The 14,720-nt window shown below is 44.5% G+C and overlaps 1 long non-coding RNA gene across 1 annotated transcript; it reads left to right on the top strand.

Moving 5' to 3' along the window:
- The first annotated feature begins 1,347 nt into the window (after positions 1–1,347).
- Positions 1,348–14,173, top strand: LOC122553213 (uncharacterized). Its single transcript, XR_006312634.2, has 4 exons — positions 1,348–1,467; positions 1,890–2,031; positions 3,529–3,600; positions 14,063–14,173. It is a non-coding gene; the product is annotated as an uncharacterized LOC122553213 (long non-coding RNA).
- Positions 14,174–14,720: the final 547 nt, after the last annotated feature.

Below are 14,720 nucleotides of genomic sequence, written 5' to 3'. Positions count from 1 at the left end.
TTGGAAATTAGTTATAACATAGGAAACGTGGCAGCTAATTTGCTCTAGCAATCTCCCAGAAATAGCAACATGATAATGACCAGATATTCTGGTTCTGTCTCATTGACAGAAGGAGAAATATTGGTCAGCACACAGAAGCAACCTCTCCAATCTCCTTTGAAATAGTATTATAGGATCTTATTGTGTACCTATGAGGGCAAACAGTGCCTTGGTTTAACATCTCTTCCAAAATGCAGCACCTCTGATAGTGCAGCACTCCCTTAGAATTGCACTGGAACTTCAGCTCAGACTGTGTTGAAGTCAACCCACAACATTCTGAATCAGAGACAGAAGACAATTAATTATCAATCTCATACCCCAAGGCTGCCAACTTCAGATGTTGATTGTCTCCTCCTGCCTCTGCTCATTTTCTGCTGAAGCCCTGATCCTCTGGGCTCGACTACTCCAATATTCTCCTGGCACGATTTCTTTGCAGCCTTTCTATTGATATCATCCCAATTTCTATTTTCTTAATCTCAATTTACACCAATTCCTACTCACTTTATCTTTATCACCCGCTTTGGCTCCTGATCTGGCAAAGCTTAGCTTTTAGAATTCTCACTCCTGTTTTCTAAATCCTCCTTGATCTCACCCCTCCTTTTCCTCCAGCCCTAAATCCCTTCAAGATCTCTGAGCTCTGAAATTCTGGCCTCATGAGCATCCCGGATTTTCTTTGCTGCTGCAACGTCATTGGTTATGGCCTTCAAATGTAACTCTGGAATTTCATTGCCTCTCCCCTTCAAAACTCATCAATCAATTTTCTTTCATTTAAAATCTTCATGCTCAATCAAAACCTCCATATATTTTAAATGTTTGCAATTTTAATTGAACAGTGACCCAAAATTGGGAATAATAGCCACAGTGGGGTCAAATTGTCTTTTGAAGGTTTGGCAGAACTTCTTGACCTTTGTATCACCATGTCTGTATTTGTAAAGCCCAATGAAAGATCAAATTTCAGCATGATACACTTTAAAAACAACAGCTTTGTCAGGCATTTACACAGCCTGTTGTTCATATTAAGCAACCAGTTTCTTTGAACTGGCCTATGCATTGTCTGTACAGACACATGCGAAAAAACCTGAACCTCGCAAGCACTGAAAACAACAATCCTATGTACACAAGAGAATATCTTGAACTGATGCCGACATTCTATTTGGCAGCTGACTCTTGGTTTCACTTCCAAGTTTAGACATAGCAAAACTTCCAAGGTTAGTCTTGGGCAGCAAGTGGTTAGTGGTTAGTACTGCTGCCTCACAGTGCCAGGAACCAAGGTTTGATTCCACCTTTGGGTGACTGCCTGTGTGGGATTTTCTCCCTGTGTCTGTGTGTGTTTCCACAGGGTGCACTGGTTTCCTCCCACAGTCCAAAGACATGAAGTTAGGTGGATTGACCATGCTAAACTGCCCAGAAGTGTTCAGGAGAGTGTAGGTTAGTTTCTTAGATATGGCAAATGCAGGGTTATGGGGGTGGGGACCAGGTCTCGGTGGAATGTACTCCATGGGTTTGGTGTATACTGGATGGATTGAATGGCCTCTTTCTGTACTGTAAGGATTCTATGAGTAAACTTTCCAGTGGCTTTGCAATAAACAATCAATTCACCTGCAATGATGTGCTAAATAATTTGCATTGCATAATAAAGATCTTCCAATGTGAAACTAATCACACTTTCAAGTGCATGGAACACATAATCGGTGAACAAAGTACAGCAAGTACTGGAAATCTGAAACATATTGGAAATACTCAGAAGGCCAGGCAGTAACTTATATGACAGAAATAGAGTCAATGCTTCAGCTCCATGATCTGCACCAGCTCTGATGAAGGGTCATTAACCTCTGTTTCTGTCTCCACAGATATAGGTGGATAAGCTGAGCATTTCCGACAGATGCTGTTCCTATTGGAGGAGAATGTCTGCAACCCATCGAAACCCCATCAAACGTCTTGTGATCTCTGATTCTCCTTCAGCAAGTAGCTCAGGAGCAGCTGCAAAATCTGGTTTGTCACAACATTAAACATAATTTCAAAAAACAAGGTTAGGGTGGAAGGAAAACATTGATCATCTGCGAAGTGGGAAAACTCAATGTCAAGGCAATAAATTGATATTTTAAAGAAGAGTAAATGAAATTGTTAAAAATGCAAAGCAAAAGTTCTGACTAATAAAATGTCCTTTGTCTCTTCATTGAAGTAGTTCTGGAGTTGGAGAGAGAGACAGGGAAAAAGAGACAGACGGAAGAGGTCTCGAGTTCTGGTCACTAGGGAAGGGGATGGAACTAACGTCATGCTAGACAGCTGGGTTTCACTAACACTAGTGTTGAATTCACCTCACTCCTTTGACAGTGTTCATACAAAAGCAGGTGTTTGCAAGTGGGTTACCTTTCAGCCTAGGTTTCAGTCTGCAATCCTGGTGTCGTGTGTGGACAGTTTGTTTTCGGGGAGGGAGGAGGAAGAGGGGAAGGGTATAGCAGCAGGGTCTGAAAAGTGGGAACCCAACATGATTGTCAAACTTCAGTCCTTTGACTCCTCCTCCAGTAATTCCACCTGTTTCTTACTAAAGCAGTATGCTAATGTCTCCTACACCTCACAATGAAGAAGACATCTTCGGTGATGATCATCAAGTTTCTCCCTCTCTCTGACTGCTTCATCTAAGGTTCTTTGATCCAGTTACATTCGAAGAATTGCGTGTCATTGCTGTTGCTTGCAAAAGCTATTGAGAAAGAAGAAAAATGTACCTGGGAGGTGCTGCCTTATCCTGTCCTAAAATAGGTCGCCATGCTAGGGTTTTCTTTAAATTGCTTGTAACAGACATTGTCGTACTGATTGACCATCCAGATTAACCTGACTCCATTACTGTCACTCACATAGTGGAGTCAAAAAGTGTGGTGCTGGAGGAACAGGAGAATCGATGTTTTGGGAATAAACTATTCATCAGGAATGGTGAAGGACTTATGCCCAAAACATTGATTCACCTGCTCCTCAGATCTGCTATGTTTTTCCAGTGGCACACTTTTCGACTCTGATCTCCAGCATCTGCAGTGCTCACTTTCTCCTTGCCACGTGGTGGAGGCCTAGATCACATGGTGGAGGCTTGGATCACAGACAGGTCAGGCAGGGCATAGAGCAGCAGATCCCATTGTCTGGAGTATATGATCCACTCCCTTAAGAAACTGGCAGTGGTTTTGTTCATTGGCCCAATAGTAGCCTCACAAATGGCCAGTTTCATTGAATCTAATTTCACAAACTAACCTGAATAGATTTACATAGTTATTTCCAGCTTTCCTGGTCACTTCTCCAATCGAGGCTATGTTAAATATCTGTGAAAACAAACTGATTTATTATGTCTTCAAAATACAATAATTAATACATTTAATTTTTATATTGACTTCAACATTTCTTTGGAACTGTACCATGCAGTGTGTGTGTGTTTGTGTGTGTGTGTGTAAACCACAAACTTAATCCATTTTGAGATTCAATCTCATGTTCTCACACCTGCAGGAGGTTGGTGGATGAATTTGGGAGCTCTGGATATGGAAAGACATGCTTCCTCTCACAATTCTCAAGAAAGAGGTGAGAACGAGCTGCACTACTATCGAGGGAGGGGATTGGCAATGGCTGTCTTGGCATAAACTTCATGTAGAGTTGTTGAGCAAACATTGCCTGAGAAAGCTGTCAATCAGGATGGCGTACATTGTTCGATAGTTGCTTTGGACACTGACCATGCTGCTTGACAGGTATCTGGCCAATGAGGCCAGGCCCTCTTTAGCATGGGGCCCAGTGGTTCCTGCCATTTGCAGGGAGCTCCTCTTCCTGGCCTGGCAGAAATCTGTCAGGCTCTCACAGTGTCTTGCCTCCTTTAAAACACTGTTTAAAGTATCTCTCTAATGCGTCCTTATGTGGAATGGTGTTAAATTTTGTTTACTAATTGCTTCTGTGAAAATCCTTGGGGTGCTTTACTATGTTGAAGATATCTTCCAGCAAATCGTCATTCAGAGGGAACCTTTAGCTGTGATGTGGTTGCAAAACAGAATCAATATATAACATAGGGAAGGCACTGAAAAATTGGATGTGCTTTCACAAGCCACAACTAATGTTACTTCAAAACCTGGACTGAAAATTCCACCTCCTCCTGCCCCACTGCAGTCCTTCCAAATCCATTTTCAGAACCTTGCCGCAATTCCAATTAAACCCTTTGTGATATTGCCACAATCTAATCGCAGTGGGCTCCCCAGCCCACTTCTGCTTTACTTCCATGCTTACATGCTGTGCCTCACCTGAACATGTTCCACTCCAACCATCTGTGCATTGCATCTAGCACAGCAATTGTCATTACTCTGAAGATATGTTGCTCAGTATCTCTAGATTTGAAAGGTTAAAGTTTTGATTAAAATTGAGATAGAACTGGCAGTGGCAGCTAGCCAAAGTGTGTCTTTTTATTTCCCGGAATGGCATAAGAATAGGATAATTACCTTTTCCTGACTGTCTGAGATCTCTGCCACACATGTTGAAGCCTGATCATTTGTTTGAATATTTGAGGTTTGTGTAATACTAATTTCACTGATTAGTACAGATATAAGTAATGTTGGTGCGCCAGTTTGAAACCAGCCTTGTATTTACTTATTGTTGGTAAATAAGGCATCAGTTGCTAAACCAGTTGAAATTATATTGATTTGATTTCAAAGCAACTGAGAATTAGACTTATGACAATTGCATGCTTCTCTGCTAAAAACGAAAATTAGCTCTTGCACAGAAACAAATTCCTAAAGCTCACTTTACAGAGACAGAATGTAAAATTATAGTTGAAAGATTAATGAAAAGAACTGAAGTTGTGAACGTCTTTGAGTGCAAAGACAGCAATTGAAAAGCCTGAATGATGATTGGCCATGAAACTTTCCAAAAGCATATTTGTGTTTCACAACTATTTTCTTCATTTCTTCATTTCTGAATGATTCTACCCGCTATGCACCAGTACAGCAGGGTGTACAGCAGGGTGAATTATTAGCCGAGCTCACTTTTAGGTTGGGCAATGATCTAATATCCACTTGTAGAACACAAACTACAATGAGCCAGAAAATATTGATACTGCAAGTAAAGATTTTGTTTTGAAGCACTGTTTAAAGACTATTCAGTGATCTAACCAACTGAAAATGTGTATCTTGGTATCTCAAAGGTGGTATTTAGCTCTTAGAATGAGTCAGCAGGTTTTGTCGATAAGTGAATGAATGTATAAGGCTGAAATAGATCAAGCGAGAAAATAAAAAGGCATATGGGATACTTGCCTTTGTTATTTTGGAATAGAGTTGAGGAGCAGCAAGGCTATGCTGAAACTATATAAAAAGTGTTGGTTAGACCACAGCTAGAATGTTGTGTGCAATTCTGGAATCCACATTACAGGAGGGATATGATAGCATTGGAGAGGGTGCAGAGGAGATTTAGCAGGATGTTGCCTGACCTCGAGTTTTAGTTATGGAGAGATATTGGATGGGCTGGAGCTGTTTTCGTCGGGATAGAAGAGACTGAGGTGGAACATGATTGAGATGTATAAAATTATTAGGGGCTCAGAGAGGGGAGACGGGAGGGAAACGTGATGGAGAGGGAGAACCTATAGGCTCCAGACCAGTCAGAAAGGAGCCAGGTATGTTTTGCTCCCACACCATCTCCGAGTTTATGAACTTTCAGATGGTCCACGTGCTTGTTCAGGACTGTCACACTTACCTGAACTTCAGAACTCATTGGACCTGACCTTGTGTTGACTATGCCTGATAACCATGTAGGGTCATTCCTACACCTACACTAACTTTGTCCCCTGAAGTAAACTGTCTATCTCGCTTAGCAGAGACTTGTGTCCGGCATTGGCGTTCCTGATGTCGTATCATCCACTCCCCTGGGAGATCAGATTTAACCTGATGTGAAGACTACGCCCCATTAACAACTCTGCTGGAGCTATCCCTGTAGTTGCATGAGGGGTGGTCCTATAATCAAATAGGAAATGGGACAGTTTGGTATCTAGTGAAGCTGTAGGCTGTCTCTTCAAGCCTGACTTGAAAGTTTGGATTGCAGTTTCTGCCGGACTACTGGATGATGGATGGTACGGAGCTGCCTTATATGACACATGCCATTCAACTTTAGGAAATATTCAAATTCCCTGCTGATAAAAGACAGCCCATTATCTGTGACCAACATTTCCAGTAGTCCATGTATTGCAAAAGATGCACGTACTTTTTCTTTTGTTGTCCTCGTACTTGACGAATGAATTCTATGCACGTCCAACCACTTGAAGTGTGTGTCACAATTACTAAGTACATCGAACCCATGAAAGGACGTGTAACTGAGTCCAGGGTTTAACCAGCCATTCACATAACTTTTGTTCTGGTTGGTACTGCGGGCACTACTCCACCAATGCAGCTCTGTCTGTGTCTAATCCTGGCCAACAGGCATAACTTTTGAACATCTTCATTTCAGAAACCCCTGGGTGATTTCAGACAGTATCTGGTGGTAACCTTTGCTTGGGACAATCACTCTTGCTCTTCATAATAAAATGTCATCCTCCACTGTGATCTGGTCTCACTGGGTCCAACAATGTTTCAATTCTGGTTGTGGTGGCCCTTTCATTTCCCCCATCACCACCAGCTGTTGCAGTTTTGCCAGGACCGGATCTTTCTGCATCCAAAGTCTGATTTGTCAGCAGGGCCTGAAAGTGTGTCCAGAAATTTTTAAATCCTTACTGATTCTTCCTGTAGCTAAATCAACGGTGGTGCATCTGCTAGTGGGAGGTGGCTCAATACATCTACATTTGCTCATTATCCTCCAAATGCTTTTCTAGCTTGTAATTATACGCATTTAGTATTAGAGTCTACGGCTGAATTTGGCTTGAAGCTAAGGGCGGCACCACCTTGTCCTCCTTAATTGGACCTAGCTTGGGTTTGTAGCTGGTTATTGTTACAGATTTACATTCATAAAGGTGGAACTTCCTGACTCCAAAATGACTGCCAAACCTTCCTTCTCTATCTCGACATATTTACACTCTGCAATTTCTGGATGCATACACCATTGGGCGTTCTTCTCCAATGGGCAACCTATGAGCTAATACTACCCCGATGCCATAGGGGAGGCATCGCACGTCAATGCCAGATCTTGCTTTGGGATCATAGTGTGCCAATACTTTAGATGATAATAGCTGTTTCTTCACTTCCCTGAAAGCTATGGCTTGGCTATGTGATCATTCCCAAGACTGATCCATGTTTAGGGGTTGTTGCAAAGGTGATGCCAGATTCTGTATGAACTTTCTGTAACAATTCACCAGCTCAATGAAAGACCTCAGCTCCAGAACAGATGTGGAAAGTGGGACACATTGGACTGCCCGCACTTTACCTTCCAATGGGTGTAAACCGGTGTTGTCGATTCCGCAGTACAAGTAGGTCATTTGGGGTGCCTGGAACACACAATTTTTCCCTTGTAAGGCATTCACCCTCCTAGGAGACACGTCTAATGATGATGTCCAAATTCTCTAAGTGATGTTTATTGGTCTTTTTTGTGTTATTTGTATGTCATCTAGATAAATGGCAACCCAGCGTAAGCCTCATAAAATGTTCTCCATCATCTGCTGAAAAATTGCACAGGCTGGTTATACCCCAACGGCAGTCTCGTATATTGGTACAAACCCTGATGGGTATTAATTGTAGCCTACGTCTGGAAATCTGCATCTAACCAGAACTGCAGGTATGCATGGCTCATGTCCAGTTTTGTGAAGGCCAAGCCCCCTGCCAGCTTTGCATATAAATCCTCTATGGGAGGGATTGGGTATTCATCCAGTTGTGGAAAGTAGTTTACCATTTGTTTAACATTTCCACATAAACGAACTAATCCGTCAGGCTTCACAATCTGTATGACCAGTGATGCCCAGTCCCCATATTGGACTGGTTTGATTGTTCCTTTGCTTTCCAGCCTCCTGATTTCTGTTTCTAGTTTTGCCCATAAGGCAAAATGGCACTGGATGGCCCTCTGCAGAATTGTGGAATTACTTCCTGGTCAATGTGCAATGTGGCCTTGGCTCCTTTGATAGTCCCTAGATCTTCCTAAAAAACCTCCAGGTATTTAATTAGGACTTCACTCAGGCAGCCATCTTCTAATCAAGAAGTATTGAGCCAATCTAGGTGAATCTTTCTCAACCAATTTTGCTCTATCAAGCTTTGGCCCAAGCCTTTTACAATTGGTGGTAACTGAACCAGTTGCTTCTCATGAGAGACAGGAACCCAAAGTCTCTTAATCTGTAAACGTTCTCCAATATAGGTACTAAGTTTAGTCAAGGTCTTAAACAAACATAAGAGTTGGGTTACAGGGCAAATTTTGTTAAAGTCTGATTCTGTGATTACTGAAATGACCATGAGAATCGGGTGACCATTTAACTAGACATTTCTTTGATTAGTTCTGATTTGGATGTTGCTAAGCAATTTACCAGTTCCAAACCAGTTGTAGGTGGACTTTCCAGGATGTGCACTCTCCTGGATACTGGCCTATGAGTTCTCTTATTCAGTTTAGGTCTTAATAAGAGACTCTTTTGCTCAAGTCCACGTACTGGCAGCATCCACAATGACTTGCCAGTGCAGATCCTGTAGAAAATTCTAACCAATAGGCTGAGATTTGGCTTTGTTTTGATATGGATTCCCCTGGTTCTCGAATCGTGGAGTAAAACTGATAATGTCTCAGAATTAGAGGAAGCTTGGTGTCATAATATTCCTTAACAAAATCTGTCAACTCTTGAAAGGGTTTTGTATCTGGTGCCTCAGGAAAAGTAAGCCTTCTAATAACCACAAAAGCCAAGAGTCCACAAACTGTCAGGAGAATTATTCTTTGCTTTTCATCTGCCCCAATGTCATTTGCCCATTTAAAACAAAACATAATTTTTCCACATGCTGGGCCCAGTCTTCAAAGGCAAAATTGAAGACTGAAACGGCATGATGCCAGAAATGCTTACCCCAACTCAAAGATGACCAATGCTAGTGAATTTCTTTAGGAGCGTGCTCTTCTCTCGACATCACTGAAATAACTCCAAGAGGCTGGTATCCTGCCACCAAGTCACCCTTTATTCCCACTGGGAGAGTCCTTGACATTGATCCAGCTCCCCCAGAACTAGCTCTCAGAATGAGCAGAACCTCTGACATTCCTGTTTATACCTGTCAGCCAGGGCTCCCTGTTTGGACCAGGTTAACAGCTCCAGTCAGGGAACTCATATTCTTTGAGATTCATCTGGCTGACATCATTATAATCACTACAGAAACCCTCATAAGTTTGAAAAATACTTAGGTGTGCAATTGTGATGTCAAGGCATACAAGGCTCTGGGTCAACTGCTGGATTAGAATAACTAGGTGGTATTCGTTTGACCATTCGTGCAGACTCAATGGGCTGAAGGACCTTTTTCAGTGCTATAGATCTCTGACACTTTAACTTTGTTCTATATAAATGTGTTGTGTCATAAGGTATTTTCCCTATTACTTTACGTACTCATCTACACTGACCATGAAAGATAACTTCATTCCTAAGATCAACCATTCAGACTAAATGAACTAGATTTAAGTAGATTAATAAAGAAATTAGAAACAGCCATTATGAATCCAGCAGAAGAAACAGAGGAAAGGCTCATTGGATTGAATACTGGAATATAGACAAAACATTAAGTGTGATCAGCACAAAATAACGAACACAGGAAGGCAGTCAGAGAAGGGAAAAGCCTTCAAATAATTCTCTTCCTAGATGTTGCCTAGCCTGATGAGTGCATCGAAAATTTTCTGTTTTTATTTCAGATTTCCAGCCCTACCATTTTGGTTGTCCATAGCGATCTAACACTGCGTACTTTTCTCATGTGATTCTATTGTTACTAATCTAATCCGAGCTATGTTAGCAGTCATAATGGTTTCTCTTCCTGTTCCCACCAGGGTGGCATTGTGGCTCAGAGGTTAGCACTACTGCCTCATAGTGTCAAGGACCCAGGTTTGACTCCAGCCTTGGGTGACTGTCTGTGTAGAGTTTGCAAATTCTCCCCGTGTCTGCGTAGGTTTCCTCATACAATTCAAAGATGTGCAGGTTAGGCGAATTGGCTGTGCTAATTTGCCCATTGTTTTCAGGAATGTGTAGGTTAGTTACATCAGTTCAGGGAATGGGCCTGGATGGTTTACTCTTTGGAGGGTTGGTGTAGACTTGTTGGTCCAAATGGCCTGTTTCCACACTGTAGGGATTCTGTATTGCTGTTGTTCCTATTCCCATTCTTTTTCCATCTACATATTACACTTTATGAAATCAACTGAAAGATCTCCTTTTCCCATATATACTGATGGCTCCCAGTTCCATCTGACCACCTTGACTTCTTCACTATTGCTAGTTGTTGTACTGCTAATGAGACATCTAATACCAGATGAGCAAAATTCTCCAATTAAATATTGGGAAGATTAAAGCCACTTTTTGGGCCCCACTTTAAATTCCATTCCCCATCAGTCGACTCCATCCACCCTTGTCCTTTCTGGTCTATACTGACTCCTGGTCAAGCAACATCTTTATTTTAAAATTTTCATCATTGTTTTCAAATCCTTCTTGCCCCTCCCTATCTGGATATTCTTCTCCTGCCCTGTCTCTGGGATGCATGTGCTTCTCCAATCCTGGCTTGCTCTGCTAGTGGCCAGGCCTTCAGTTGTGTAGGTCCGAATTCATACTCTCAACAAACAGTATTTCAATTCCATCTCAAACATCAAAAACTGTAAGTACAACAAACTTTTATCCACCCACCTCCATAACCAGCACTCCTCAAACATTCCAGAAGATTCCCCTAGCCTCGGAAATGCCATTAGCCATGCAGCTGATGCAGCTACCACCCCCATGCTGATTGATGATGTCACTTCTGCCCCCATCATGGCCACTCCCACAGCCACTTCCGGCCCTCACATCATCGCCGATGCCACACGCTCAGTGACTTCCGCCACCCCTACTGCCGTGTCTGCCACCACTTCCGACCCCACCAGCGCCACTCACCTGCATTCTGCTGACACGCCCCCCACAGACCCCACTGTCACTATCCCCACCCCCAGAACCCCGAGGGGAACACTACCCCTGCTCATGCCTCCACCCCTATTCCCCCCACCATCACACCCACTCCAGGTACTGGCTCCGACCCCACTCCCAGCTCCACACCCACACCAGATCCCAGCTCCCAGCCCTGCCGAGTTTTCACCATCCCTCCAGACCTCCCACTCACTGAGGACGAACGATCAGTCCTCAGCAAAGGACTCACCTTCATCCCCCTCCGTCCACGCATCAATGAATTTAATACACGCCGTGACATCGAACACTTCTTCCGTCGCCTACGCCTCCGAGCTTACTTTCACAATCAGGACTCCCGCCCACCTTCCGAGGACCCCTTCACCCAACTCCAACACACTGCATCCACCTGGACACCCCGCGCTGGCCTATTACCTGCCCTCGACCTCTTCATTTCCAACTGCCGCCGGGACATTAACCGCCTCAACCTGTCGACCCCCCTCCCCCACTCCAACCTCTCACCCTCACAACGCGCAGCCCTCCAATCCCTCTGCTCTAATCCCAACCTCACCATTAAGCCAGCGGATAAAGGGGGCGCAGTGGTAGTCTGGCGCACTGACCTCTACACCGCTGAAGTCAAACGCCAACTCGAGGACACCTCTTCCTACTGCCCCCTCGACCATGACCCCACCCCCCATCACCAAACCATCATCTCCCAGACCATACAGAACCTCATCACCTCAGGAGATCTCCCACTCACAGCTTCCAACCTCATAGTCCAGGAACCCCGCACTGCCCGGTTCTACCTCCTTCCCAAGATCCACAAGCCTGACCACCCTGGCCAACCCATTGTCTCAGTATGCTCCTGGCCCACTGAACTCATCTCTACCTACCTCGACACTGTCCTATCCCCCCTAGTCCAGGAACTCCCCACATACGTTCGAGACACCACCCATGCCCTCCACCTCCTCCAAGACTTCCGTTTCCCCGGCCTCCATCTTTACCATGGATATCCAATCCTCTACACCTCCATCCGCCATGACCAGGGCCTCCAAGCCCTCCGTTTTTTCCTCTCCAGACGTCCCCAACAGTACCCTTCCACCGACACTCTCATTCGTTGGGCGAACTGGTCCTCACCCTTAACAATTTCTCCTTTGAATCCTCCCACTTCCTCCAAACCAAAGGGGTAGCCATGGGCACACGTATGGGTCCCAGCTATGCCTGTCTCTTTGTTGGCTACGTAGAACAGATGATCTTCCATAATTACACCGGCACCACTCCCACCTCTTCCTCCGCTACATTGATGACTGCATTGGCGCCACCTCGTGCTCCCGCGAGGAGGTTGAGCAATTCATCAACTTCACCAACACATTCCACCCTGACCTTAAATATACCTGGACCATCTCTGACACCTCTCTCCCATTCCTGAAACTCTCCATCTCCATTAGTGACGACCGACTTGACACTGACATTTTTTACAAACCCACCGACTCCTACAGCTACCTGGATTACACCTCTTCCCATCCTATCTCTTGCAAAAATGCCATCCCGTATTCCCAATTCCGCTGCCTCTGTCGTATGTGCTCCCAGGAGGACCAGTTCCACCATAGAACACACCAGATGGCCTCCTTCTTTAGAGACCGCAATTTCCCTTCCCACGTGGTTAAAGATGCCCTCCAACGCATCTCGTCCACACCCCGCACCTCCGCCCTCAGACCCAACCCCTCCAACCGCAACAAGGACAGAACGCCCCTGGTGCTCACCTTCCACCCTACCAACCTTCGCATAAACCAAATCATCCACCGACATTTCCGCCACCTCCAAACAGACCCCACCACCAGGGATATATTTCCCTCCCCACCCCTCTCCGCCTTCCGCAAAGACCGTTCCCTCCGTGACTACCTGGTCAGGTCCACGCTCCCCTTCGACCCACCCTCTCATCTGGCACTTTCCCCTGCCACCGCAGGAACTGTAAAACCTGTGCCCACACCTCCTCCCTCACCTCTATCCAAGGCCCTAAAGGAGTCTTCCACATCCATCAAAATTTTACCTGCACATCCACTAATATCATTTATTGTATCCGTTGCTCCCGATGCAGTCTCCTCTACATTGGGGAGACTGGGCGTCTCCTAGCAGAGCGTTTTAGGGAACATCTCCGAGACACCCGCACCAATCAACCAAACCGCCCCATGGCTCAACATTTCAACTCTCCCTCCCACTCTGCCGAGGACATGGAGGTCCTGGGCCTCCTTCACCGCCACTCCCTCACCACCAGACGCCTGGAGGAAGAACGCCTCATCTTCCGCCTCGGAACACTTCAACCCCAGGGCATCAATGTGGACTTCAACAGCTTCCTCATTTCCCCTTCCCCCACCTCATCCTAGTTTCAAACTTCCAGTTCCGCACTGTCCCCTTGACTTGTCCGGACTTGTCCGACCTGCCTAGCTCCTTTTCCACCTATGCACTCCACCCTCTCCTCCCTGACCCATCACCTTCATCTCCTCCCCCACTCACCTATTGTACTCTATGCTACTTTCTCCCCACCCCCACCGTCCTCTAGCTTATCTCTCCACGCTTCAGGCTCTCTGCCTTTATTCCTGATGAAGGGCTTTTGCCCGAAACGTCGATTTTGCTGCTCGTCGGATGCTGCCTGAATTGCTGTGCTCTTCCAGCATCACTGATCCAGAACCATAGACCCTTCCTACATCAGAGAGACCCTTCCTCTGTCTCTCTACATCATTTTCCTCCATTGAAATGTGCTTTGTGTCATACTTGTATTTCTATTGCTCTTGTGAAACACCTTGGGATGTTTGATTATTTTAAAGGTGCCATATAGATGCAAAGTTTTGTCGTTTGCCTATATTGTCTCTATTTACTTCAATGCTGTTTTCATCTCAACCATCCAACATTTAAAAAATTTCACTATTTTTTGTGTTTCTCTTCCCTTTTGTTCTGTTTCTAATAAAATACTTGTTCATCTTTTCATATTCTGCTGACCTGGTGAAGAGATGTATGCCTGAAGCATCAACTTATTTGTTCTCTCCTCAATGTTCATTGATCGGCTGTGTGTTTATAATATCTTCTGGATGTGTTAAACATTAAAAAAAATCAATCAGCATTCTCCTTGCTAATTGTTTTCCTGTGAACATTGCTGGAACATGCAAATACTTAGATGTTGGGTGAGAAGAGCTTTGACCTTTATTGAGATGCCCTCTGTATTTAATTAGCCTGCAAACTCTCATCATTACATTCATACCAGAGGAATGGCCATTTGCAGATGTCTCCTAGTTTGTGTTAACAATATCCTGGCAAGAGTCAGCACTGTCAGGAGAAGAGCCGGAAAACTAGGGAAACATGAACAATAGCTTGAAATTTCAGAGTTGGGGGTGGGGGGAGTGGAGTGGTGGAAATGCATTAGTTTCTCAAAATAGTAATTGGGCAGATTGACAAGTTTGTGATGACTTAAACATCAATCTCAACTGTTCTTAATAAAAATACCTTTTGTATTTCAAGGAGGGAATCTCTTCTGGCATAGTGCCTTTAGCATGAAATCAATGCTTTTCCATTTTGAGGTCAGCAGACCAGAATTAGATTAGATTAGATTACATTACAGTGTGGAAACAGGCCCTTTGGCCCAACATGTCCACACCGACCCGCCAAAGCG

Source organism: Chiloscyllium plagiosum, unplaced genomic scaffold (genome assembly GCF_037043375.1).
Source record: "Chiloscyllium plagiosum isolate Xiang-an unplaced genomic scaffold, Cpla_swu_hap1 HiC_scaffold_10, whole genome shotgun sequence".
Classification (NCBI taxonomy): Eukaryota; Metazoa; Chordata; class Chondrichthyes; order Orectolobiformes; family Hemiscylliidae; genus Chiloscyllium; species Chiloscyllium plagiosum.
Note: the sequence above shows the minus strand (reverse complement) of the source record. Positions and strands in the feature narration are given on the sequence as shown.